The sequence below is a fragment of the Salvelinus fontinalis genome, chromosome 32, assembly GCF_029448725.1.
Source record: "Salvelinus fontinalis isolate EN_2023a chromosome 32, ASM2944872v1, whole genome shotgun sequence".
Taxonomy (NCBI): domain Eukaryota; kingdom Metazoa; phylum Chordata; class Actinopteri; order Salmoniformes; family Salmonidae; genus Salvelinus; species Salvelinus fontinalis.
This window is the reverse complement of record NC_074696.1, coordinates 30,803,221-30,830,007: the sequence shown is the minus strand read 5'-3', so window position 1 is coordinate 30,830,007 and position 26,787 is coordinate 30,803,221. Positions and strand designations below refer to the sequence as shown.

General features: G+C 46.3%; 1 protein-coding gene across 5 annotated transcripts in view; it reads right to left on the bottom strand.

Moving 5' to 3' along the window:
* LOC129831073 (trafficking protein particle complex subunit 9-like) overlaps positions 1–26,787 on the bottom strand; it is a 364,192-nt gene that overhangs the window by 174,800 nt on the left and 162,605 nt on the right. The window lies entirely within an intron of this gene.

Below are 26,787 nucleotides of genomic sequence, written 5' to 3'. Positions count from 1 at the left end.
ATGTGTAATCAAGAGAGTGGAGTGAAAAGGAACGTGATGTGTTCTGACGATGTGTAATCAAGAGAGTGGAGTGAAAAGGAACGTGATGTGTTCTGACGATGTGTAATCAAGAGAGTGAAGTGAAAAGGAACGTGATGTGTTCTGACGATGTGTAATCAAGAGAGTGGAGTGAAAAGGAACGTGATGTGTTCTGACGATGTGTAATCAAGAGAGTGGAGTGAAAAGGAACGTGATGTGTTCTGACGATGTGTAATCAAGAGAGTGAAGTGAAAAGGAACGTGATGTGTTCTGATGATGTGTAATCAAGAGAGTGAAGTGAAAAGGAACGTGATGTGTTCTGATGATGTGTAATCAAGAGAGTGAAGTGAAAAGGAGGATAAGCAGATAGTCTTGATGGGTCTCTCAATATTCAGACACTGTATGTGGGAAAAGGTTTGTGTACATAAGTGCAAACACATGCCTTTGTTTGCATGGAAAGCTGACTGGCCCTCAACCCATGTGTGTAATCCATTGAGCTAGGCCTTGCGTGTGCGTGTGTGTGCAGTGCCTGTAAACATAGAGCAGGTACAAACAGGTGTTCATCAAGTTTTTCGGTCCATCTGCCCATCCATCAATCTTTAACCCCATCCAGAGTGATCATCTCTCAGCATGGAGCCTGTGACTTTCAGCTCTACCAGCCCCGGCTGTCTCCACTGGGGCCTGACTACACACCACATTCATGGTTCAATGGATGGTTACAGAACAGCCCAACCACATGCTAAACCCCAGAGAGACTGTCTGTCATCCTCCCTCTCCTCCTCATCCACCCCCTCCCTCCAATCCTCCTCCTCCACCCAGCTACTCCTCCTCCCTCCTCCTCCTCCCTCCTCTACTGTGTGTGTGTGTGTGTGTGTACTGTATGTCCTTCAGCCAGAGGGACAGATGCCACTCTCTTGCTTGATAAGATCTTATCTCTCCTCTCCCCTTCCCTGCCCTCCTCTCCTCTCCCCTTCTCTCCAGCTACACATAACCAGATTTCTCCTTAACAACGTGGATTAGTCAACATTCACAAAATGCATTTCATCACTTTTGATGAACAGGTTCTTGCATTAAGATGCAGATGTATCGCATGCAAATATACAGCCGATGCAAAACAGACACTGTCGCTGAGATGCACCTGCGTTCCTTGTGCTGTCTAACACGCAGGGCTCACTGCGGAGAGGTCTGGTGTGAGTGTCTGGGAAAGACAGAGGTTGTCATATAACTATGTAAATGAGGTTGTATTACAAGAGGGAAGTTGCAGGGTGGAGATGAAACTAAGTACAGTCCTGGTCAGAACCCTGGCAGAGACGGACAGACACACAGACCAAGTCATGGCCGAGACAGACAACACAGACCTAGTCAGGGCAGACACAGACAGACACAGACCTAGTCAGGGCAGACACAGACCTAGTCACGGTAGAGACACAGACCTAGTCACGGTAGAGACACAGACCTAGTCACGGTAGAGACACAGACCTAGTCACGGTAGAGACACAGACCTAGTCACGGTAGAGACACAGACCTAGTCACGGTAGAGACACAGACCTAGTCACGGTAGAGACACAGACCTAGTCATGGTAGAGACACAGACCTAGTCACGGTAGAGACACAGACCTAGTCATGGTAGAGACACAGACCTAGTCATGGTAGAGACACATACCTAGTCATGGTAGAGACACATACCTAGTCATGGTAGAGACACAGACCTAGTCATGGTAGAGACACAGACCTAGTCATGGTAGAGACACATACCTAGTCATGGTAGAGCCACATACCTAGTCATGGTAGAGCCACATACCTAGTCATGGTAGAGACACAGACCTAGTCATGGTAGAGACACAGACCTAGTCATGGTAGAGACACAGACCTAGTCATGGTAGAGACACAGACCTAGTCATGGTAGAGACACAGACCTAGTCATGGTAGAGACACAGACCTAGTCATGGTAGAGACACAGACCTAGTCATGGTAGAGACACAGACCTAGTCATGGTAGAGACACAGACCTAGTCATGGTAGAGACACAGACCTAGTCATGGTAGAGACACAGACCTAGTCATGGTAGAGACACAGACCTAGTCATGGTAGAGACACATACCTAGTCATGGTAGAGACACAGACCTAGTCATGGTAGAGACACAGACCTAGTCATGGTAGAGACACAGACCTAGTCATGGTAGAGACACAGACCTAGTCTTGGTAGAGACACAGACCTAGTCATGGTAGAGACACAGACCTAGTCATGGTAGAGACACAGACCTAGTCATGGTAGAGACACAGACCTAGTCATGGTAGAGACACAGACCTAGTCATGGTAGAGACACAGACCTAGTCTTGGTAGAGACACAGACCTAGTCATGGTAGAGACACATACCTAGTCATGGTAAAGACACAGACCTAGTCATGGTAGAGACACAGACCTAGTCATGGTAGAGACACAGACCTAGTCATGGTAGAGACACAGACCTAGTCATGGTAGAGACACAGACCTAGTCATGGTAGAGACACATACCTAGTCATAGTAGAGACACAGACCTAGTCATGGTAGAGGCACAGACCTAGTCATGGTAGAGACACAGACCTAGTCATGGTAGAGGCACAGACCTAGTCATGGTAGAGACAGAGACCTAGTCATGGTAGAGACACAGACCTAGTCATGGTAGAGACACAGACCTAGTCATGGTAGAGACACAGACCTAGTCATGGTAGAGACAGAGACCTAGTCATGGTAGAGACACAGAACTAGTCATGGTAGAGACAGAGACCTAGTCATGCTAGAGACACAGACCTAGTCATGGTAGAGACACAGACCTAGTCATGCTAGAGACACAGACCTAGTCATGGTAGAGACACAGACCTAGTCATGGTAGAGACACAGACCTAGTCATGCTAGAGACACAGACCTAGTCATGCTAGAGACTATGGTAGAGACACAGACCTAGCCATGGTAGAGACACAGACCTAGTCATGCTAGAGACTATGGTAGAGACATAGTCATGGTAGAGACACAGACCTAGTCATGGTAGAGACACAGACCTAGTCATGCTAGAGACTATGGTAGAGACACAGACCTAGTCATGGTAGAGACACAGACCTAGTCATGGTAGAGACACAGACCTAGTCATGGTAGAGACACAGACCTAGTTATGGAAGAGGCACAGACCTAGTCATGGTAGAGACACAGACCTAGTCATGGTAGAGACACAGACCTAGTCATGGTAGAGACACAGACCTAGTCATGGTAGAGGCACAGACCTAGTCATGGTAGAGGCACAGACCTAGTCATGGTAGAGACACAGACCTAGTCATGGTAGAGACACAGACCTAGTTATGGAAGAGGCACAGACCTAGTCATGGTAGAGGCACAGACCTAGTCATGGTAGAGACACAGACCTAGTCATGGTAGAAGCACAGACCTAGTCATGGTAGAGACACAGACCTAGTCATGGTAGAGACACAAACCTAGTCTTGGTAGAGGCACAGACCTAATCATGGTAGAGGCACAGACCTAGTCATGGTAGAGACACAGACCTAGTCATGGTAGAGGCACAGACCTAATCATGGTAGAGACACAGACCTAGTCATGGTAGAGACACAGACCTAGTCATGGTAGAGGCACAGACCTAATCATGGTAGAGACACAGACCTAGTCATGGTAGAGGCACAGACCTAATCATGGTAGAGACACAGACCTAGTCATGGTAGAGACACAGACCTAATCATGGTAGAGGCACAGACCTAATCATGGTAGAGACACAGACCTAGTCATGGTAGAGACACAGACCTAGTTATGGAAGAGGCACAGACCTAGTCATGGTAGAGACACATACCTAGTCATGGTAGAGACACAGACCTAGTCATGGTAGAGACACAGACCTAGTTATGGTAGAGACACAGACCTAGTCATGGTAGAGGCACAGACCTAGTCATGGTAGAGACACAGACCTAGTCATGGTAGAAGCACAGACCTAGTCATGGTAGAGACACAGACCTAGTCATGGTAGAGACACAAACCTAGTCTTGGTAGAGGCACAGACCTAATCATGGTAGAGGCACAGACCTAGTCATGGTAGAGGCACAGACCTAGTCATGGTAGAGGCACAGACCTAGTCATGGTAGAGACACAGACCTAGTCATGCTAGAGACTATGGTAGAGACACAGACCTAGTCATGGTAGAGACAGACACACAAATATACACTACCGTTCAAAAGTTTGGGGTCACTTAGAAATGTCCTTGTTTTCCATGAAAACATACATGAAATGAGTTGCAAAATGAATAGGAAATACAGTCAAGACGTTGACAAGGTTTTAAATAATGATTTTTAATTGAAATAATAATTGTGTCCTTCAAACTTTGCTTTCATCAAAGAATCCTCCATTTGCAGCAATTACAGCCTTTTGGCATTCTGTTGTCAATCTGTTGAGGTAATGTGAAGATATTTCACCCTATGCTTCCTGAAGCACCTCTCACAAGTTGGATTGGCTTGATGGGCTGCTTCCACAACAGCTCAATAGGGTTGAGATCCGGTGACTGTGCTGGCCACTCCATTATAGACAGAATACCAGCTGACTGCTTCTTCCCTACATAGTTATTGCATAGTTTGGAGCTGTGCTTTGGGTCTTTGTCCTGTTGTAGGAGGAAATTGGCTCCAGTTAAGTGCCGTCCACAGGGTATGGCACGGCGTTGCAAAATAGCCTTCCTTCATCAAGATCCCTTTTACCCTGTACAAATCTCCTACTTTACCACCACCAAAGCACCCCCAGACCATCACATTGCCTCCACCATGCTTGACAGATGGCGTCAAACACTCCTCCAGCATATTTTCATTTTTTCTGCGTCTCATGAATGTTCTTCTTTGTGATCCTAACACCTCAAACTTAGATTTGTCTGTCCATAACACTTTTTTCTAATCTTCCTCTGTCCAGTGTCTGTGTTCTTTTGCCCATCTTAATCTTTTCTTTTTATTGGCCTGAGATATGGATTTTTCTTTGCAACTCTGCCTAGAAGGCCAGCATCCCGGAGTCGCCTCTTAACTGTTGACGTTGAGACTGGTGTTTTGCGGGTACTATTTAATGAAGCTGAAAGTTGAGGACTTGTGAAGAATCTGTTTCTCAAACTAAACACTCTAATGTACTTGTCCTCTTGCTCAGTTGTGCACCGGGGCCTCCCACTACTCTTTCTATTCTGGTTAAAGCCATTTTGCGCTTTTCTGTGAAGGGAGTAGTACACAGCGCTGGACGAGATCTTCAGTTTCTTGGCAATTTCTTGCATGGAATAGCCTTCATTTCTCAGAACAAGAATAGACTGATGAGTTTCAGAAGAAAGTTCTTTGTTTCTGGTCATTTTGAGCCTGTAATCGAACCCACAAATGCTGAAGCTCCAGATGCTCAACTAGTCTAAAGAAGGACAGTTTTATTGCTTCTTTAATCAGAACAACAGTTTTCAGCTGTGCTAACATAATTGCAAAAGGGTTTTCTAATGATCAATTAGCCTTTTAAAATTATAAACTCGGATTAGCTAACACAACAGGCCATTGAAACACAGGAGTGATGGTTGCTGAAAAAGGGCCTCTGTACGCCTATGTAGATATTCCATTAAAAATCTGCCGTTTCCAGCTACAGTAGTCATTTACAACATTAACAATGTCTACACTGTATTTCTGATCAATTTGATGTTATTTTAATGGACAAAACAAATAGTTTTTCTTTCAAAAACAAGCACATTTCTAAGTGACCCCAAACTTTTGAACGGTAGTGTACATATGAGATGAGTAATGCAAGACATGTAAACCTTATTAAAGTGCCATTATTAAATTGACTAGTGATCCACTTATTAAAGTGGCCAATGATTTCAAGTCTATATGTAGGCAGAATCCTCTCTGTGTTAGTGATGGCTGTTTAACAGTCTGATGGCCTTGAGATAGAAGCTGTTTCAGTCTCTCGGTCCCAGCTTTGTTGCACCTGTACTGACCTCGCCTTCTGGATGGTAGCGGGTTGAACAGGCAGTGGCTTGGGTGGTTGTTGTCCTTTTTGGCCTTCCTGTGACATCGGTTGCTGTAGGTGTCCTGGAGGGCAGGTAGTTTGCCCCCGGTGATGCGTTGTGCAGACCGCACCACCCTCTGCGGTTGTGGGCGGTGCAGTTGCTGTACCAGGCGGTGATGCAGCCTGACAGGATGCTCTCAATTGTGCATCTGTAAAGGTTTGTGAGGGTTTTAGGTGACATGTCACATTTCTTCAGCCTCCTGAGGTTGAAGATGGAGCTGTTGCACCTTCTTCACCACACTGTCTGTGTGGGTGGACCATTTCAGTTTGTCCGTGATGCGTGTTTCCACCTTCTCCACTGCTGTCCCTTTGCTGTTTCCTGAAGTCCACGGCCATCTCCTTTGTTTTGTTGAATTTGAATGAGAGGTTGTTTTGCTGACACCACAGTCCGAGTGCCCATACCTCCTCCCTGTAGGCTGTCTCGTCGTTGTCAAGCCTACTACTAGATCACCACACTGATCCAGCCACGCCCCCCCCCCCCTCCCCAACTTAACTGTAAAGGGGAGGGCACAAAGTGCTACATCCCTGTAATGCCTTTTGTCTTTGCATATCAATTTTCTTCATGGAGCAGATCGGCTTATAGAACGGCCTGTACTGGAAGCAGTAAAAGTCCCCTGCATTAATTAACATTTAGGACCTTTTTGTTTGTTCGTTTTAAACCAGACTCAGCACATCTCTAAGTACTCGGAGAAGAAGCTGCTTATGTCATCAATTGGAGATGTCTTCATCTCAACTTCAGCTATGAGTGGAGATTGTTCCTTCTTTATTGTCGCTCGCTGGGAGGAGAGGAGTTATATGTAAGAAAGGCTGGTCTGGACTGTCTTCTTTCCTAATGCTGCAACTGGAGCGATCTTTAACTTCACCATCCATTTTGGCCCGCTCTCCCCTGAATGATTAAACTCCCCTGTGATAGTAAACCTGCAGACAGGAATGTCTCTCAGCCACTTCCTACAAGTCTGCTTCCCTTCCTGCATAATGATGTCCACATCAGAGTCCGACCCTAACTGACCCTTCAATGAGAGGCAGCATGCAGACTCACCGCAACGGTAAAGCTCTTAGGGACAGAAATGTCCGGACCATTTGTGAACGGGACAGTTTGGTCCTGGTCCAGATAGTTCTTCTGATTGGTTGAGGGGATTGAGGTCGAGGAGACCAGTTCAGGTTAAGTTGCTATGCAAGCTGTCTATGCTCCCATGTTTCGCCTTGACACAATTCTCGCCGACCCATTGTTACTGTTTTGAGCTATTTTCGGTCCCATTACACCAGGGCTGTTGCTGAGCAGTTTATTGTAATCCTTTATGGACTATCCACCCAATGCCTGTCTTACACCATACAGAGATTGTCCAAGGCTTCCTTGCACTTCTTTGATAATTCAAAAGTCACTACAGTGCTGCTCATAGACGTGGTAGAAAACTTTCTTCCCTTGTCAGATGGTCTCCTGGTGAATCATCCTATACTCCTCATGAGTCTAACAGAGGTGTGAGAATGTCAAGCTGTCACAGGGCCACAAATAGCTGGTATGGCTGTAGAGAAGGAGTCTTTCGGAGACAGCATGCAGATGGACACACAACCAGTGAACCACAGCGACTACACTGACCTCTGATGGACATGATCCAGCATACTGTCTTACTTAGAGTTGCAAAATGACAGTAACTTTCCCCAAGTTCCCAGGGTTTCCAGAAATCCTGGTGAAAAGATAACCGGAATGAGGAAGGAATGAGCAGAGAATCCGGAATTCAACCCTCGTCTTACTGTGTCAACTGTACAGAAATGAGTAGAAACTAAAAGCAAATCTTAGGCAAGCAGCACTACTCTGCCTCATTACATCTGGCGCTATTCTCTTCCCATTATACCAGGAGAGTAGACAACTCTCTCTCCAACACCCGATCTGTATTCCATTATTGTGGGCCTGAGTCTCTGCTGTCCTATAGCTAACCCAACGTAGCAGGCATAGAAAGACAGAAGTTAGGATGAACATACAGAATCACTGAAGAGCAGATGTTAGCATTTTCTGGCGACTCCGCACAGGCTATCCTATAGCAGGAAGGAACCCTGCCTGGGGCAGTCCATTGATTGGCTGCTAGCCAGCCATAGGTGTGGGAGGGACTCTCACTTAGCACTGAGGATTCTAAGGACTGACTGCTGCTTCAGAATGTGGCTCGCCTCATCTCATGTCTACTCGGCCAATGTGGACCTGAGGCTGTTAAGGACTATTAGGCAGACAGGTTTCTTCTGGGCTTCTGGTTCTGCTCAGAAGTACAGTATGATGAGGCCCTGTTTCTACCTATCTGCCCTGCCTGTGACTAACCACCTGCGCCACTGACAGGGAACATCTATTTTGAAAACAAAAAAAGTCATACCACATGAATAAATATAAAATGAAAGGCACTGAAAAAGAGATGGAGAGAAAGAAAGAGGCCCAGAGTATAAAAGGTATTCAGGAAGTAATATTGGAGGAGCTAGATTCTTTCTAGGGCAAGAAGACAAATAAAAAAGAGCTATGGGAAAGGGATACAAAACATAATTACCGTTATAACAGTAGCAACCTTCTTTGCAATTTGCTCATTTCAAATTGGCCCTCTCTCCTTCCTCTAGAGATAATGTAATTCTACACTAATGCCTTTTACCGAGTCCCTCTGGTGAGATTGTGTAAATCATGCAGTACAATTATAGTTGTCATTTGGAGTTATTACCGGTATCTAAACACAGCGAAGACTACGACCACAATGTTTAGCCCCACTTGGGCTGTCTCAAGCACCTGCTGCTTTCTGCTGCCACGTCTCCACCCCTTATGTGTTTCTCTGTTCCTCTCTGTCGCGAGAAAGATACTTTCCAAAGAGCATCTTTGTGAGCCTAAAACCAGCAACAGCCCCATGGTTTCTCCCAGTAACAGGTGACTCTGAGCAGCCTAAACGATGCCGCCTGGCTGGCAGCCAGGGTCGCGTGTGGAGCACAGTGTGGTTCAGATATGGCCGTGTCACAATGCACAGGGGAATATGAAGATGTCCAGGACAGATGTGTAATTACTTCCAACAACATAAAGGCAGCGAGACATCAGCGATCTGGAGGGGACGCTGCCAAGTACTGTAGCAAGTTACAACACAACATCAGACCTGTGACAACTCTGGGAGAGTCCCTAAGCATGCGTATTGGGTAGAACAAGGATCTCCTCTTCACAGCCTTCTTCTCCTTGTTGTTAAAAGACTAACATGTAGAGTACATAACCTTGCCGTTAAGAAAGCTCAGACAAGGTGCTTGTTTCTTTTCTCTCTGTGTTTTTTTACCTGGCATTCTGCCTTAGCACAACAACTGACTTGGTTTCCAGTCGATAACCACATAAACGTGATATCAAGAGCAGATATCTCTCGTTCTAAAGTCAGTCACAAACCTGGTCTCAGAGTCTCTCTAATGGAGTGGATCTTGAGCCAGCTGACAGCCAGGAGACACCCTGGAGGAGTCGTCGCTGGGTAGTGATGTGATATTCTCTCTCTAAGTTTCCCAGTGTCTGAACTGTCTGCAATAATGCAGTTGAGAAGCAAGTGAACTCCTCTAATCAGCGATCGCTTTCTGTCTGTATTTTCGTCCGTCCTCTGTGGCTTCAAAGTGTGGACTTAAAGAGACCTTTGAAAAGGAATGTGAATGAAACCTATTTTTCTAGTTTTATACTGCTGCTCTTACACTGTAGCACACTACTGCTGTGAGGAGGAAAGGGGGAGAGTGACTGACTGGCACCTTTATTGTTATGTTGAGTGCACTGTGAATGCGTGGCTTTGTCTGCCTGCTATCTCTCAGGGACTTTGCCATAGAGACACATGAACATTGAAAGGTTTGTGCTTAATGAGCACTTAGTACATCAATTATCATTCAGATAACTAGTTGGATTATAGACTACAGACATTAAATCAATTTCAAGAGAACATATTTCATCAGTCAGGCTGTATCACATTATCCATTTAAAGCAGTTTCATTGAGGCACTAGTCATTGAGAAAAAAAAAATTCTCTCGGTAACTCTTTATTACTAACAGGAGAGTAGCCGAGCCAATGGTAGATGGAGACATATTCCATAGCTTTACAGAGAATCTGAGCTTTGCATATGCAAACTGACTGTGGCTCTGACTGGGAGAATGCATTGTGTTTTTGTCGGAATCCATCCACTCAGTTCAGGCTAGCCAGAGGTCCCTGAGCCTCAGTGTTTTCATTGTCCCACTCTATTCCTCTCACGATCGCTTCATTACAGACGGGATCTATTTTTAGCCCAGTGTGATTGAAATAGAGTCCTCAGGGAGCCTGAGGGCATAGAGGACTCAAGAAAAGACAGAAGGAGAGAGAAAACGAGGACTAGAGAGAGAGAGAGAGAGAGAGAGAGAGAGAGAGAGAGAGAGAGAGAGAGAGAGAGAGAGAGAGAGAGAGAGAGAGAGAGAGAGAGAGAGAGAGAGAGAGAGAGAGAGAGAGAGAGAGAGAGAGAGAGAGAGAGAGAGAGAGAGAGAGAGGGGTGGGGGGGCAGAGTGAGATTAACAGCGAGAGCGCAAGAGCGAGAGAGAGGAACAGAGTGAGATTAACAACGAGAGCGAGAGAGCGAGAGATAGAGAGCAAGAGAGATAGTGAGAGAGATTAACAGAGGGAGCGAGAGAGAGAGATAGTGAGAGAGATTAACAGAGGGAGAGGGAGAGAGAGAGAGATTAACAGAGAGCGAGAGAGTTTGAGAACTCTGGGGTCGGATGAGTCAGGGAGCAAGGAAAGGAGAAAATGAGGGAAGGAGGAAATAAAGGGAGAGAGTGCAAAGCCAGCATGTCCGAAGACAAGCCTTCCTCTTCATCCTCATCCCTGAGGTCCTTGTTGAGACCAGCAGTACAATACTGTAAACCTGGGGGCCAGGGGCCTTGTTAACACAACTACACACAGTAACCCAAGCTGGAAGACACAGGAGGGTTCCTTAATGACAAGAGAATTCATTTCACATGACGTTTTGTTACCGGACTGCGTCATACTTTGAGCATATTTTGTGTCCTTCCTCTTATTTCTCAGGTATTTCATACACAGGATCTAACCCTGCAAAGTGTGTGCGTGCATGAGTTTGTAATGCGGCAACTGGCGATGTATTTATCATTCAGAATCCCAAGAGGGTACGTTGTTCTCCCGGTCCTTCTTCTACCATAATTTCCTAACAATAGAATGTTACTAATCCTTCCACAGCTGCTGCAGTGTCAGTGAGAGAAGACGAAGGGAAATTGACACACACAGAGACAGAGAGAGAGAGAGACAGATAGAGAGAGACAGAGAGAGAGACCAAAAGAGAGAGACAGAGAGAGAGAGAGAGAGAGAGAGAGAGAGAGAGAGAGAGAGAGAGAGAGAGAGAGAGAGAGCCCGAGAGAGAGAGAGACAGAGAAGAGCACACTGTTGCTAGGGAGGGGACCACTGCAGAAGTGGGAGAAAGCAGGAATTCAAAAATATACAGTTTTAGCAGGAGGGGGCAATGCAGCCTGATTGGGATGCAATACAAATGAATACTCTGAATAGCCTTTTATATGGCTATGGGGATAGGAGGGAAAGAAACGCTTTCTATTTGCAATTTCATTTAGCATGCATTATGAACTAAAGGTAAAATTATTATTTGAGCAGATTAAGGCTGGCCACAGACATTATGGACAGGATGAAATTGGTTGAGAACGTCCCTGCCAGACATCCAGGCAGGCAGTACACTCAATCTCTACACTTAGTCCCCTCTCTCTCTCTCTCCCTCTACACCCTCCTCACTCTAACAATAAAAAAAAGCTACATTCTTAAAGAATTGGCAAATTTGTTCTGGAAAGAGGTGCCTCCATCAGCAGTATGTGGTTGGATGGTAATGATATACACTCCTGCAGGGCTACAGTAGCAGCTCGGCTTGGCCACGCCTTACCCCCTTCACCCCTCCCTAGCCCCGTTACCTGACTCAGCGAGACCATCTTCCCATTAACTGTCCCTTTTAATTTCCCCTCACTCTAGCTCCCCTCACTCACTCTCCCTCCCTCTAGTTCCCCTCACTCTCCCTCCCTCCCTCTAGATCCCCTCACTCTCCATCCCTCCCTCTAGATCCCCTCACTCTCCATCCCTCTAGATCCCCTCACTCTCCCTCCCTCTAGTTCCCCTCTCTCCATCCCTCTAGTTCCCTCACTCTCCATCCCTCTAGATCCCCTCACTCTCCATCCCTCTAGATCCCCTCACTCTCCATCCCTCTAGATCCCCTCTCTCCCTCCCTCTAGTTCCCCTCACTCTCCCTCCCTCTAGTTCCCCTCACGCTCCCTCCCTCTAGTTCCCCTCACTCTCCCTCCCTCTAGTTCCCCTCACTCTCCCTCCATCCCTCTAGTTCCCCTCACTCTCCATCCCTCTAGATCCCCTCACTCTCCATCCCTCTAGATCCCCTCACTCTCCATCCCTCTAGATCCCCTCACTCTCCATCCCTCTAGATCCCCTCACTCTCCATCCCTCTAGATCCCCTCACACTCCATCCCTCTAGATCCCCTCACTCTCCATCCCTCTAGATCCCCTCACGCTCCCTCCCTCTAGTTCCCCTCACGCTCCCTCCCTCTAGTTCCCCTCACGCTCCCTCCCTCTAGTTCCCCTCACGCTCCCTCCCTCTAGTTCCCCTCACTCTCCCTCCCTCTAGTTCCCCTCACTCTCCCTCCCTCTAGTTCCCCTCACTCTCCCTCCCTCTAGTTCCCCTCAATCTCCCTCCCTCTAGGTCCCCTCACTCTCCCTCCCTCTAGGTCCCCTCACTCTCCCTCCCTCTAGTTCCCTCACTCTCCCTCCCTCTAGTTCCCTCACTCTCCCTCCCTCTAGTTCCCTCCCTCTCCCTCCCTCTAGGTCACTCACTCGCCCTCCCTCTAGGTCACTCACTCGCCCTCCCTCTAGGTCCCCTCACTCGCCCTCCCTCTAGGTCCCCTCACTCTCCCTCCCTCTAGGTCCCCTCACTCTCCCTCCCTCTAGGTCCCCTCACTCTCCCTCCCTCTAGGTCCCCTCACTCTCCCTCCCTCTAGGTCCCCTCACTCTCCCTCCCTCTAGGTCCCCTCACTCTCCCTCCCTCTAGGTCCCCTCACTCTCCCTCCCTCTAGGTCCCCTCACTCTCCCTCCCTCTAGTTCCCTCACTCTCCCTCCCTCTAGTTCCCTCACTCTCCATCCCTCTAGATCCCCTCACTCTCCATCCCTCTAGATCCCCTCACTCTCCATCCCTCTAGATCCCCTCACTCTCCATCCCTCTAGATCCCCTCACGCTCCATCCCTCTAGATCCCCTCACGCTCCATCCCTCTAGATCCCCTCACGCTCCATCCCTCTAGATCCCCTCACGCTCCCTCCCTCTAGTTCCCCTCACGCTCCCTCCCTCTAGTTCCCCTCACGCTCCCTCCCTCTAGTTCCCCTCACGCTCCCTCCCTCTAGTTCCCCTCACTCTCCCTCCCTCTAGTTCCCCTCACTCTCCCTCCCTCTAGTTCCCCTCACTCTCCCTCCCTCTAGTTCCCCTCACTCTCCCTCCCTCTAGTTCCCCTCACTCTCCCTCCCTCTAGTTCCCCTCACTCTCCCTCCCTCTAGTTCCCCTCACTCTCCCTCCCTCTAGTTCCCCTCACTCTCCCTCCCTCTAGTTCCCCTCACTCTCCCTCCCTCTAGTTCCCCTCACTCTCCCTCCCTCTAGTTCCCCTCACTCTCCCTCCCTCTAGTTCCCCTCACTCTCCCTCCCTCTAGTTCCCTCACTCTCCCTCCCTCAAGTTCACTCACTCTCCCTCCCTCAAGTTCACTCACTCTCCCTCCCTCAAGTTCACTCACTCTCCCTCCCTCTAGGTCCCCTCACTCTCCCTCCCTCTAGTTCCCTCACTCTCCCTCCCTCTAGTTCCCTCACTCTCCCTCCCTCTAGGTCACTCACTCGCCCTCCCTCTAGGTCCCCTCACTCGCCCTCCCTCTAGGTCCCCTCACTCGCCCTCCCTCTAGGTCCCCTCACTCTCCCTCCCTCTAGGTCCCCTCACTCTCCCTCCCTCTAGGTCCCCTCACTCTTCCTCCCTCTAGGTCCCCTCACTCTCCCTCCCTCTAGGTCCCCTCACTCTCCCTCCCTCTAGGTCCCCTCACTCTCCCTCCCTCTAGGTCCCCTCACTCTCCCTCCCTCTAGTTCCCTCACTCTCCCTCCCTCCCTCTAGTTCCCTCACTCTCCTTCCCTCTAGTTCCCTCACTCTCCCTCCCTCTAGGTCCCCTCACTCTCCCTCCCTCCCTCTCTCTCCCTCCCTCTAGTTCCCTCACTCTCCTTCCCTCTAGTTCCCTCACTCTCCCTCCCTCTAGGTCCCCTCACTCTCCCTCCCTCGCCTGTTTTCCTGTTCTCCCGTCACCTCTCCTCCCATTCCCCACCTCTCCCCACCCCCCACTTGCGCACACAAGAACATGTGCACACGCACACACACACACACCTGGCAGATGTGACAATATGAAATCAGGTTAGGGCCAGCTCTGCTGAACCAGCCAGCCAGAGGTAACAGAGCTGATACATTAAATCTAATCACCCTGGTGTTGTCCAGTTGGGACCTGCTGCTCTCAGATCAGTGATTAGTTAGCTCCTGACTAACACATCACACACACTGCTTCCCCCACCCTTACACGTCACTTCAACACACAGCCACTCAGATACACGGCACATTGAAGTGTACACAGACACTGAAACACACACCAAACCACAGATCCAAACCACAGACAGGGTTCCTAAACTATCCAAATCCCTTTGCTTTCACAATGTTTCACTGTGGATCCAAATAAAGTATTATCAAAGTGTGTGTGTTGCTCTCTGAGTTCATATGTGAATATATATAATTTATACTAACTTTCAACAATAGCATACATTCACCATCACCACTGGGTCTGTCTGAGCTGGTCCAATCTCTCTCAAAACATCCCATTTAAATGAATGTAGATGATTACACTATAAATAAAAATAGAGTGTTTCCATGGCAATGCGGATCTCATCAATGCAGAATCTCTCACCAGGAGTGTTTTGGGCAGATTTGATCCCAGAGATACTGTGCGATGCCTGGTTCTAGTTTGCTTTGGTTCCCCCAATGCAATAGTCCATGAATCTCATGTATAACTTAAAGACAAGACGTCCAGGGCAATATTCACACTTCCACTGATGGGTTGTGCTGCAGTGGAGGATTTAGAGGCATTGTGAGTTCCAACAGAGGATAATTACATCCAGATTACATATGAAATGCCAGTCTACCTCACTAATTAGGCCGAGTGCACTAGTATGTACCAGAGCCTTTTACATTCAGACATACAGAGGGCAAGTCAAAAGTAAAGTGGGCCCAACATGGATCCTTGCAGGACCCCTTGAGGGACCCACATAGAACTTTTCCTTTTCCTGCCTGTTTAATGGCTGTGAGGCACACACACAATGCTGTGTGGCAGGGAAGGTCAGTGTAATATCAGAAGGGGGCCTGCAGTGTGACTATAGAGGCAGAGCGACCCAGAAAGTGCTGACGGAGCAGCGAGGGACAGACAGGTCGTCAGGGGGATGATGTATGGCCCTTATTCTCCTCCTCTGTCTCCTGGATAAGCTGTTCCAGGAGCGCACGCACACAGCTCACTGAATCATCAGGTCACTGCCAGAGGGGTGAGACTAAGGCCTCGGACACTCCACTCTATAACGGCTGATCACAGTGAGGTTACACTGGTGTCAAGGGGTGTTTGTGTGCGTTTACGTGTGAGTCCAGACGCGCAAAAAAATATATATATCTATATCTATATACACTCTCCTTCCAACTCTCCTCATCACCATCTTTCTATGGCTGGCAGCTTGGCTCTCTCAGGAAATAAAGTGTCCACATTAACAACTAGCTCTCATCTTTACACCCCCGTAACAAGCACATCTTACAACTTTCATTTCTATGACTTATCTATGAGTCCTACGGGTGGACTCATAGATAAGTCATAGAAATGAAAGTTGTAAGATGTGCTTGTTACGGGGCCGGGTATCATTCACAAGACAAAACAGCACTAGAATTAGAAAATTACACACACTAACAAACTCACATTTTGCGCACCCTTCACAATAACGATGTGATGTTCCAATCACAGCAATAACACTGGAAAGAGAGAACAGCTTCTAATAGAGGTTCATAATTACATTCACGGCTCATCAAACTCATACCTGTGGAAACAGAAGAGGGGCGAGAGAAAGAGAGCGGGAAAGAGAGAGAAGAAAAGAACAGCAGATTCCCCTGCTCAGTCTCTACAGGGAGTCGGAGTGAAAGAAGAGAAAAGGGCTAGATGATGCAGTGTTCTGTGGGCCCAGGGAGACAGGCATAACAAGCTGTGTGCCTGGGAGGGAACGAGGCCTGCTCTTTCTAGTCTCTAGTCTGTGTGAGTCACACACCACACACACCTTAGACTGAGACCAGAGGGTCTTGTCATCATACTGCGCCCTATAGGACACCACATCATCACATACTACCTCTGGTACATCTCCACCTCTTTCTCCCCTCTCTCTCCACCTCTTTCTCCCCTCTCTCTCTCCCTCTCTTCGTACAAAACAAAGTTTTATAACAGAAAACAAAAATTATGTTTCAGGTTTGTGTTTTTAGCTGTTTTAGTAGTTGTTTTTTACCCGTTGCTTGCCTCTTGAACAGGACCCAGTTAGCGTTTTCTCTGAGTAGGCTTGGGCGGTGTCCAGACTGTTACACCGACCTTGTGTCATCCCGGGATATTCGGTAATACCGGCACTGAACGCAAGGTTCGCTATTTTCAATCCGAAAGTTAGCAATGTTAACAACTACATATTAAATCCCATAGCAAATGCTACCTAAATGCTAACAAACACATGCAAACATTTCATATAGTCTCTTATATACACTATTTGCAGACATCCCAGCTAATAAAGTTATACAAGTAACTAAAAATTGCTACTCAGTTTTCTGCACGCACAAAACAATTATGAGACAGCAATGCTGTTGATCCAGGAGGGGATTCTCTGCTGTTACCAAGAGGAGCTTGATTGCAAGAAGCTAACCACTTAGTTACTGTAGATAACTAGCTACTACGTTAGCAAACCAAATTAACGACTGCAGAGCATTTAGCACATTTTAGACAGTTCACTTAATAGTTATAATACATCTAGCTGGCAAACATTTAGTTGTGATTTCCATAATGTAACTAGATCACCTGGTGTGTGCTGCACAACATTGAGAGACTCAAGGCTCTGGTAAACAAATACCATGTGACTGGGGACTACCGGTTCGCTTCATAATTAAGTATTATGTGAAAGGTGAAATGAAGAATTAAATTACACAAGTTGACTGCAGCTATTTATAAAGGTAGATGCAGAAAGTAAACAGTCAATTTCCGCAACAACTAAGAGTGTTGACGCATGAAGCTCAACTGTGACGTGTGAAGTGAACCCGTGCACATACGCAGATACTGTGTGTGACTTTGTGAGAGCAAAGTCTTGCATCTCGCTCATCTCAATATCTGTGGTGCTGCTCGTGGCAACGTCAAAGTCTCTATAAATATTCAAATGTAGAAAAAAATCTAATTTGTCAAATAAATATTTTCAATGGTATTGACGGTATTTTCAATGGTATTGACCATCCCGTGGCTATTTCCAAATACCCTGATAAACGGTATACCGCCCAAACCTACCTCTGAGGTGTCTGTCCCACCAGCAGGGCTGGCGTAAAGCTGACAGCAGTTAGATGAAAGTGAATTAAACACAGCGTTAAGGTGAACAGATTAGAGGAATACAGTTGTTGGCACACATCCAGAGGAGAGGAGGGGAGCTTCTGATGATGCCACCTGATTGCTCAATTATCGTCAACGTAATTATCCTCCTCTCTCTCTCTCTATCCATCCATCCTTCTCTCAATCCATCGCACTTAACAGCTGGCTCATGAATTCAAAGCTTACAAACTTTCACCAAGCTTACCAATGCCAACTGGGGAAGCTGTCAAAATCATACAATCTACAGAAGTAGCGGGGTTTGACAATAGAAACAGCAACAATTAAAGTACACCCAATTCCAATGATCTCTACTGACCTGACCCTGGTTACATTATACAATATCTCTGTCAGAGAGAGAAGATCAGGGGACTTGCCCATTATCTGCTAGTCAGCTATGAAAGCACTTCATTGTGAGAAATGGCCTTTCAAGAGGAACTATACAATGATTAAGTTCGGCATAGCCTCAGACTGTTCGCAAAGGTTATCAACGGTATCACATGAATAGCGATAGGGAAGAATAGAGAGAGATATAATTGGATTTTTGGAAATAACACCAGCAGCTGCTGTAACCCAGTATAAGGTGATTTAGAACATTGTGTGAAGTCTGGTATGCACATGCTCATTAAAATGTATGCTTTATTCGCCATGAAAGGTTGCACCTCCCCTTTCCACCCCTCAGTCGGAGGGCGTATGTGCGTGTGTGTGTGCACGTTTGTATTTTCCTCAGACAAACTCACAGGGAGATGGTGAGATTTACCTTATCTCTGTGAATATATCCACACAGGACCACAGACTGAGCACATTTATATGATATATGATTACCTCGTCCACTTCTCTCTGGATGGTCAACGGAGAGATAAACACAAACATCATCATCAACGGATGGGGGGTAGAGGGGAGCAAAGAAACTTTGCATGAGATGTATGAGAGTTGATCCACAGGAGAGCAGCAGCAGAATCCCACACCTCCCTGAGCCCACTGTCAATGACGCCACACTTCAAAAGAGGTGCTGATGACTCAGCACTGCACTGGGCCTCAGTGTATGCGTGTGCGTGTGTTCGTGCGTGCCTGCGCATGCTTTTGCAGGTCCCACTGTAGACGTCAACTAAAAACACAAACAGGTACAATAAGCTAGCCCTACTTGTTCAAACACCTTATGAAAATAATGAGAATGTCAGTTCTTCAAGAAAACATAGATTTCCATTTACCTTCTCCGTAGCTTGTTAAAGCCTTTTTGTGATTCTGTAGTTCAGTTTAGTTCCTGATGCAGACGGGTTATTGCAAATGAAACGAGACTCACATTGGCATCCATACTTCATATGGAACATAGAACTACTGCGCTGTTTGATCAGAATGGATCTCTAATACTTTGGAGAAACGATCATATCTAACGCAGAGACAACTGTGCTATAGGACTATTTCTTAGCAGTCTAAGTCATGATCGGAACACAACGATGGTCGCGATCAGAATAACGGAATAGCAAAACAAGTGCACTGACCAGTTCCTGTTCCCCTGTTTGTTTTATTGTGTATGTTTTGGTGGGGGGGTTTTGTCCATGAATGGCGCAGTACACTCTCTCAGGGTTACTGTAGCTAGGCCTAATGGTAAACAACAAAACGCTGAAAACAAATGTTTTTACACTGGGAGAGTTTTACACTGGGAGAGTTTTACAGTTGTGCCAGCAGGCAGCAGATCGAAGCTGCAGTGAAACTACCTCCATCAGTAGGCTGGGTCTGAACGTGTGGGCAGAGCTGGTCTCACCAAGGAGGGGAGGGAAAGATGGTAGGGGGGAGAGTGGAGAGGGGAAAAAATAGCAACCAGCTGCCCTGTCGTCCACCCCCTCTCAAGCAGCCAACCGGCTTCAACTCCCTGGATTACATTAGATCCACAGAGCCCCTAGCCTCCGTCCCCTGCTCTACTCTGTTCTTTAACTGTAACTCTACTTCTGTGGCAGCTAGCCACCTCTACAGCCTAGTCTGAGGATGAGAACACTGATCTCTCTCTCTCTGTCAGTACGGGCCAGGGAAGGCCACTGTCTTTCATTAAGAAAATGCTTACATAGGACTTTGAGAGAGATGGGGGGGGGGGGGGGGGGGCGGGGGATAAGGAGAGAGGTGGTGAATGGATTAATCAATTTATGGAAAGGTAAAGTTTCTGCCAATACAATATGAATGGAAGTAGAGGGATACAACATATTTAATATCTTCATCTTTATGGCTGCATGGTTTGTCATCACTTGCATTGTGTGGTGTAGGTTTGTTAATCTGCACCAGTGGTGTGTATTCATGGATGCCAAGGGAAGGCAGGCTTACGTAAAAGAAATGGAAAAAAAAAAAAAAAAAAAAAAACTTTAGTTTTTGTGTTTCATAATTTTCCTTCAATTCGCAAGAGGCTGAATGAATCTCACGGGAAAACGCATCTGAGTGAGCACAACTGTGCCCCTCTGTCTCTAGGCCATTTTTCTGAGGCTGTCTGGTCAGAAAGAGTATGACATTGTTGCCTCCCGTAGCATTGAACACAAGGGAAGCTAGCGAGTAAAAAAAGTGTCAAGGGAATTGTCCCTTTCCTAAATTAGCAATGGATGGAAGTAGGTATTTGGATTTGTGGTTTTACTTAATTCTCCGTACTGGCCATTGATTATAACAGCATTTCTGATCCAACCATAAATTCATACATTGTGCCCCTGGCCTGAGAGGATGGAAGTAGAAAGACATAGAAGACTAATGTTAACTAGCTAGCTGGCTCATCATTGCCCATAAAAGGAATTTAGGATAGCGAGGAAGCATTTTGACCAGGTAGCCTAGAACAACAACAAATAACTTCATGGAACAGAGGTTGCTCTCTGGTTTTGTGATGAAACCAAGGTGTGGTTGAATTTATTCTGCCACTGTGTCTTCTTATTCTCTCAGCCTTAGGCTTATATATCACGGTGTCAAGGCGTATGAACAAATAGGTTATAGAGCAAACAACACAATTATTATTAACAAAAATTGTAATATGTCTTTTTTTTTTCCTGGCTTGGCTTCCCCAATGATTTTACCCACACACCACTACTGATCTGCACAGAGTTGGAGGTTTTCAATATTAGATCATAAATGACTATAGGACCACCTGTTCAATGACTATAGGACCACCTGTTCAATGGCTATAGCACCACCTGTTCAATGGCTATAGCACCACCTGTTCAATGACTATAGCACCACCTGTTCAATGACTATAGCACCACCTGTTCAATGACTATAGCACCACCTGTTCAATGACTATAGCACCACCTGTTCAATGACTATAGCACCACCTGTTCAATGACTATAGCACCACCTGTTCAATGACTATAGCACCACCTGTTCAATGACTATAGCACCACCTGTTCAATGACTATAGCACCACCTGTTCAATGACTATAGCACCACCTGTTCAATGACTATAGCACCACCTGTTCAATGACTATAGCACCACCTGTTCAATGACTATAGCACCACCTGTTCAATGACTATAGCACCACCTGTTCAATGACTATAGCACCACCTGTTCAATGACTATAGGACCACCTGTTCAATGACTATAGCACCACCTGTTCAATGACTATAGCGCCACCTGTTCAATGACTATAGCGCCACCTGTTCAATGACTATAGCGCCACCTGTTCAATGACTATAGCGCCACCAAGGTTAAATGACTATAGCGCCACCTGTTAAATGACTATAGCGCCACCTGTTAAATGACTATAGCGCCACCTGTTAAATGACTATAGCGCCACCTGTTAAATGACTATAGCGCCACCTGTTAAATGACTATAGCGCCACCTGTTAAATGACTATAGCGCCACCTGTTAAATGACTATAGCGCCACCTGTTCAATGACTATAGCGCCACCTGTTCAATGACTATAGCACCACCTGTTCAATAACAATAGCACCACCTGTTCAATGACTATAGCACCATCTGTTCAATGACTATAGCACCACCTGTTCAATGACTATAGCGCCACCTGTTCAATGACTATAGCGCCACCTGTTCAATGATTATAGCACCACCTGTTCAATTACTATAGCACCACCTGTTCAATGACTAAGGCACCACCTGCTAAATGACTATAGCACCACCTGTTAAATGACTATAGCACCACCTGTTAAATGACTATAGCGCCACCTGTTAAATGACTATAGCGCCACCTGTTAAATGACTATAGCGCCACCTGTTACATGATTATATCGCGACCAAGGTTAAATGACTATAGCCCCTCCTGTTAAATGATTATATCGCCACCAAGGTTAAATGACTATAGGACCACCTGTTCAATGACTATAGCACCACCTGTTCAATGACTATAGCACCACCTGTTAAATGACTATAGCGCCACCTGTTAAATGACTATAGCGCCACCTGTTACATGATCATATCGCGACCAAGGTTAAATGACTATAGCGCCACCTGTTAAATGATTATATCGCCACCAAGGTTAAATGGCTATAGCACCACCTGTTCAATGACTATAGCACCACCTGTTCAATGACTATAGCACCACCTGTTCAATGACTATAGCACCACCTGTTCAATGACTATAGCACCACCTGTTCAATGACTATAGCACCACCTGTTAAATGACTATAGCTCCACCTGTTAAATGACTATAGCACCACCTGTTAAATGACTATAGCACCACCTGTTAAATGACTATAGCACCACCTGTTAAATGACTATAGCACCACCTGTTACGTGATTATATCGCCACCAAGGTTAAATGACTATAGTGCCACCCGTTAAATGACTATAGCGCCACCTGTTAAACGACTATAGCGCCACCTGTTAAACGACTATAGCGCCACCTGTTAAACGACTATAGCGCCACCTGTTAAACGACTATAGCGCCACCTGTTAAACGACTCTAGCGCCACCTGTTAAACGACTCTAGCGCCACCTGTTAAACGACTCTAGCGCCACCTGTTAAACGACTCTAGCGCCACCTGTTAAACGACTCTAGCGCCACCTGTTAAACGACTATAGTGCCACCTGTTACATGATTATATCGCCACCAAGGTTAAATGACTATAGCGCCACCTGTTAAATGACTATAGCACCACCTGTTCAATGACTATAGCACCACCTGTTCAATGACTATAGCACCACATGTTCAATGACTATAGCACCACATGTTCAATGACTATAGCACCACCTGTTCAATGACTATAGCACCACCTGTTCAATGACTATAGCACCACCTGTTCAATGACTATAGCACCACCTGTTCAATGACTATAGCACCACCTGTTCAATGACTATAGCACCACCTGTTCAATGACTATAGTTCAGAGGTTATAGTGCCATATTTAACTACTGGCACTATAACCACAGAACTATTCCTAGCTTTATATTCCCATAGGTTTATATTTGCTCAAAACTCAATGACATGTTTTATTGTATTTATTTAACATCTAACTTGCAAAACAGTTGGAAGACAAGGTCTGAACTCTGCTCAGAACAGATTTATTTTACAGTCAGTGGTACTTTAAACCCAACCTGCTACGTTACTTCTCCCAACCTGCTACGTTACTTCTCCCAACCTGCTACGTTACTTCTCCCAACCTGCTACGTTACTTCTCCCAACCTGCTACGTTACTTCTCCCAACCTGCTACGTTACTTCTCCCAACCTGCTACGTTACTTCTCCCAACCTGCTACGTTACTTCTCCCAACCTGCTACGTTACTTCTCCCAACCTGCTACGTTACTTCTCCCAACCTGCTACGTTACTTCTCCCAACCTGCTGCGTTACTTCTCCCAACCTGCTGCGTTACTTCTCCCAACCTGCTGCGTTACTTCTCCCAACCTGCTGCGTTACTTCTCCCAACCTGCTGCGTTACTTCTCCCAACCTGCTGCGTTACTTCTCCCAACCTGCTGCGTTACTTCTCCCAACCTGCTGCGTTACTTCTCCCAACCTGCTACGTTACTTCTCCCAACCTGCTACGTTACTTCTCCCAACCTGCTACGTTACTTCTCCCAACCTGCTACGTTACTTCTCCCAACCTGCTACGTTACTTCTCCCAACCTGCTACGTTACTTCTCCCAACCTGCTGCGTTACTTCTCCCAACCTGCTGCGTTACTTCTCCCAACCTGCTACGTTACTTCTCCCAATCTGCTACGTTACTTCTCCAACCTGCTACGTTACTTCTCCCAACCTGCTACGTTACTTCTCCCAACCTGCTGCGTTACTTCTCCCAATCTGCTACGTTACTTCTCCAACCTGCTACGTTACTTCTCCCAACCTGCTACGTTACTTCTCCCAACCTGCTACGTTACTTCTCTCAATCTGCTACGTTACTTCTCCAACCTGCTACGTTACTTCTCCCAACCTGCTGCGTTACTTCTCCCAACCTGCTGCGTTACTTCTCCCAACCTGCTACGTTACTTCTCCCAACCTGCTACGTTACTTCTCCCAACCTGCTACGTTACTTCTCCCAACCTGCTACGTTACTTCTCCCAACCTGCTACGTTACTTCTCCCAACCTGCTACGTTACTTCTCCCAACCTGCTACGTTACTTCTCCCAACCTGCTACGTTACTTGTCCCAACCTGCTACGTTACTTCTCCCAATCTGCTACGTTACTTCTCCCAATCTGCTACGTTACTTCTCCCAACCTGCTACGTTACTTCTCCCAAACTGCTGCGTTACTTCTCCCAACCTGCTACGTTACTTCTCCAAATCTGCTACGCTACTTCTCCAAATCTGCTTCGTTACTTCTCCCAACCTGCTTCATTACTTCTCCCAACCTGCTACGTTAATTCTCCCAACCTGCTACGTTAATTCTCCCAACCTGCTACGTTAATTCTCCCAACCTGCTTCGTTAATTCTCCCAACCTGCTTCGTTAATTCTCCCAACCTGCTTCGTTAATTCTCCCAACCGGCTTCGTTAATTCTCCCAACCGGCTTCGTTTATTCTCCCAACCTGCTTCGTTAATTCTCCTAACCTGCTACGAAAAAGTCACTTCCGGTTGGAGCTGTATACCACCTAGTCAAAACCCCTGAACAGACACTAAGCCCTACCTTCCAACCTCTATATCCAGCCCCAAAATAACAAGTCACTTCACACAGCATTTATTTTGTAAAGATCATTCATGTAAATTAGAATAGAGGTCCAGGAATTAATCCTGTGGAACACCACATTTGATCTCAAGAGTCTAACGTCACAAGGTAAACTCACGACTTAGGGCAACTGGCATCAGGGCCACGCCCCCGCACATTGACTCTGTACCAGTACCCCCTGTACATAGTCTCGCTATTGTTATTTTACTGCTGCTCTTAAATTACTTGTTCCTTTTATTTCTTATTCTTATTCTTATTTTTTCAACTGCATTGTTGGTTAGGGGCTTGTAAGTAAGCACTTCACAGTAAGGTCAGTAAGGCCTGTTGTATTCGGCACATGTGAATAATTTGATTTGAGACTTGTCTAAACCCAAATATAAGAATACGAATTCAATTGTGCTTTCACCACCTCCCAGTTTCCCTCCCTAGTTTTTTTATTTATTTTATTTAACCAAGTAGGCTAGTTGAGAACAAGTTCTCATTTACAACTGCGACCTGGCCAAGATAAAGCAAAGCAGTTCGACACATACAACAACACAGTTACACATGGAATAAACAAACATACAGTCAAAAAAAGTAGAACAAGTCTATATACAGTGTGTGCAAATGAGGTAGGATAAGGCAGGTAAGGCAATAAATAGGCCATAATTACAATATAGCAATTAAACTCTGGAATGGTAGATGTGCAGAAGATGAATGTGCAAGTAGAGATACTGAAGTGCAAAGGAGCAAGATAAATAAATAAATACAGTATGGGGATGAGGTAGTTGGATGGGCTATTTACAGATGGGCTATGTACAGGTGCAGTATAGTATAGTACCTCAGACAGCCCTCAATCCATCCACTCTCTTCTACTGGCTTTTAAAAACTATTGCAGACTGTTTACTCCGTCTTGACTGGTCCACTAGGGATGAGTTTCGTGCTTATATTCAACCTGGATCTTCTAACATTTCGTGTTTCTATTCAACCTGAATCCTCTCAGCTTCCATATTGCAGTCTCAGGAGCAGTGAAAAATAACAGGTAGAACAAGACATCGGGTTTAAGCTCCACACACCCCTAGACATTGGTGGTTTTGAAGACAGCATGGGATGGACTCAGAGCTGTATCTGAGGGGTTCGACACGCACGCACACACACACACGCACAGCTCTGCCTTGAAATGGCCCTGATGCCATCTGCCTGCTGAGTAGAGGGAGCTACCCAAACTCAATGTCCCAGCCAAACGTCATGCCGTGAATGTTTCTTTTCCACAGTGAGTCTGGATTTGAGTCCCTCCCCAACGATTTCTAGAATGAAAACACATTCTAACCAGAGCCAGAACACACGTGGATAAAGCGGAGTTTTGAAAACACGTCATTGGCTTTGATACTCCAATTGGTTAGAGACGATCCAAACTCCGATGACTTTGTTTTGTACAACACTCCTCAATTTGACGTCACCAGAAACGACTTCAACGACAGCAGTCTCAGACTGAAGGATCTAGCGAATGACAAAGCAGCGGAAGAATTCAGTTAGAATCATCAGACAAAAGGGAGCTAGGTTCAGGAGGGTAAATGAATGAGCATGTCATCCCCGATGAGTGAGATATCCCCAATCATAAAGACCAGTGGGTTTATAGACTTCTCTCTATTCCCCTGTTCTCCTCCCCAGGCCTAACCCTCGAACCTCTCTCTCTAACCAACCTCCCCATATGATGGAGCGGAGTGTCCTATTCTCACACTATTCTCTTCCTGTACTACCTGTGAGTCACACAAACATGTGCAGGTAAGAGAGACACTAGAGAGAAGCTACAGAGCAACACTGACACGCAAGCAAACACTACCAAACAAACACAAATAGGCACTGCACACAGACACAACATACCACACACAGCAAGACCTCAGGGAAAAGACAGAGTGGAAATAGACAGGAAGAAAGGCA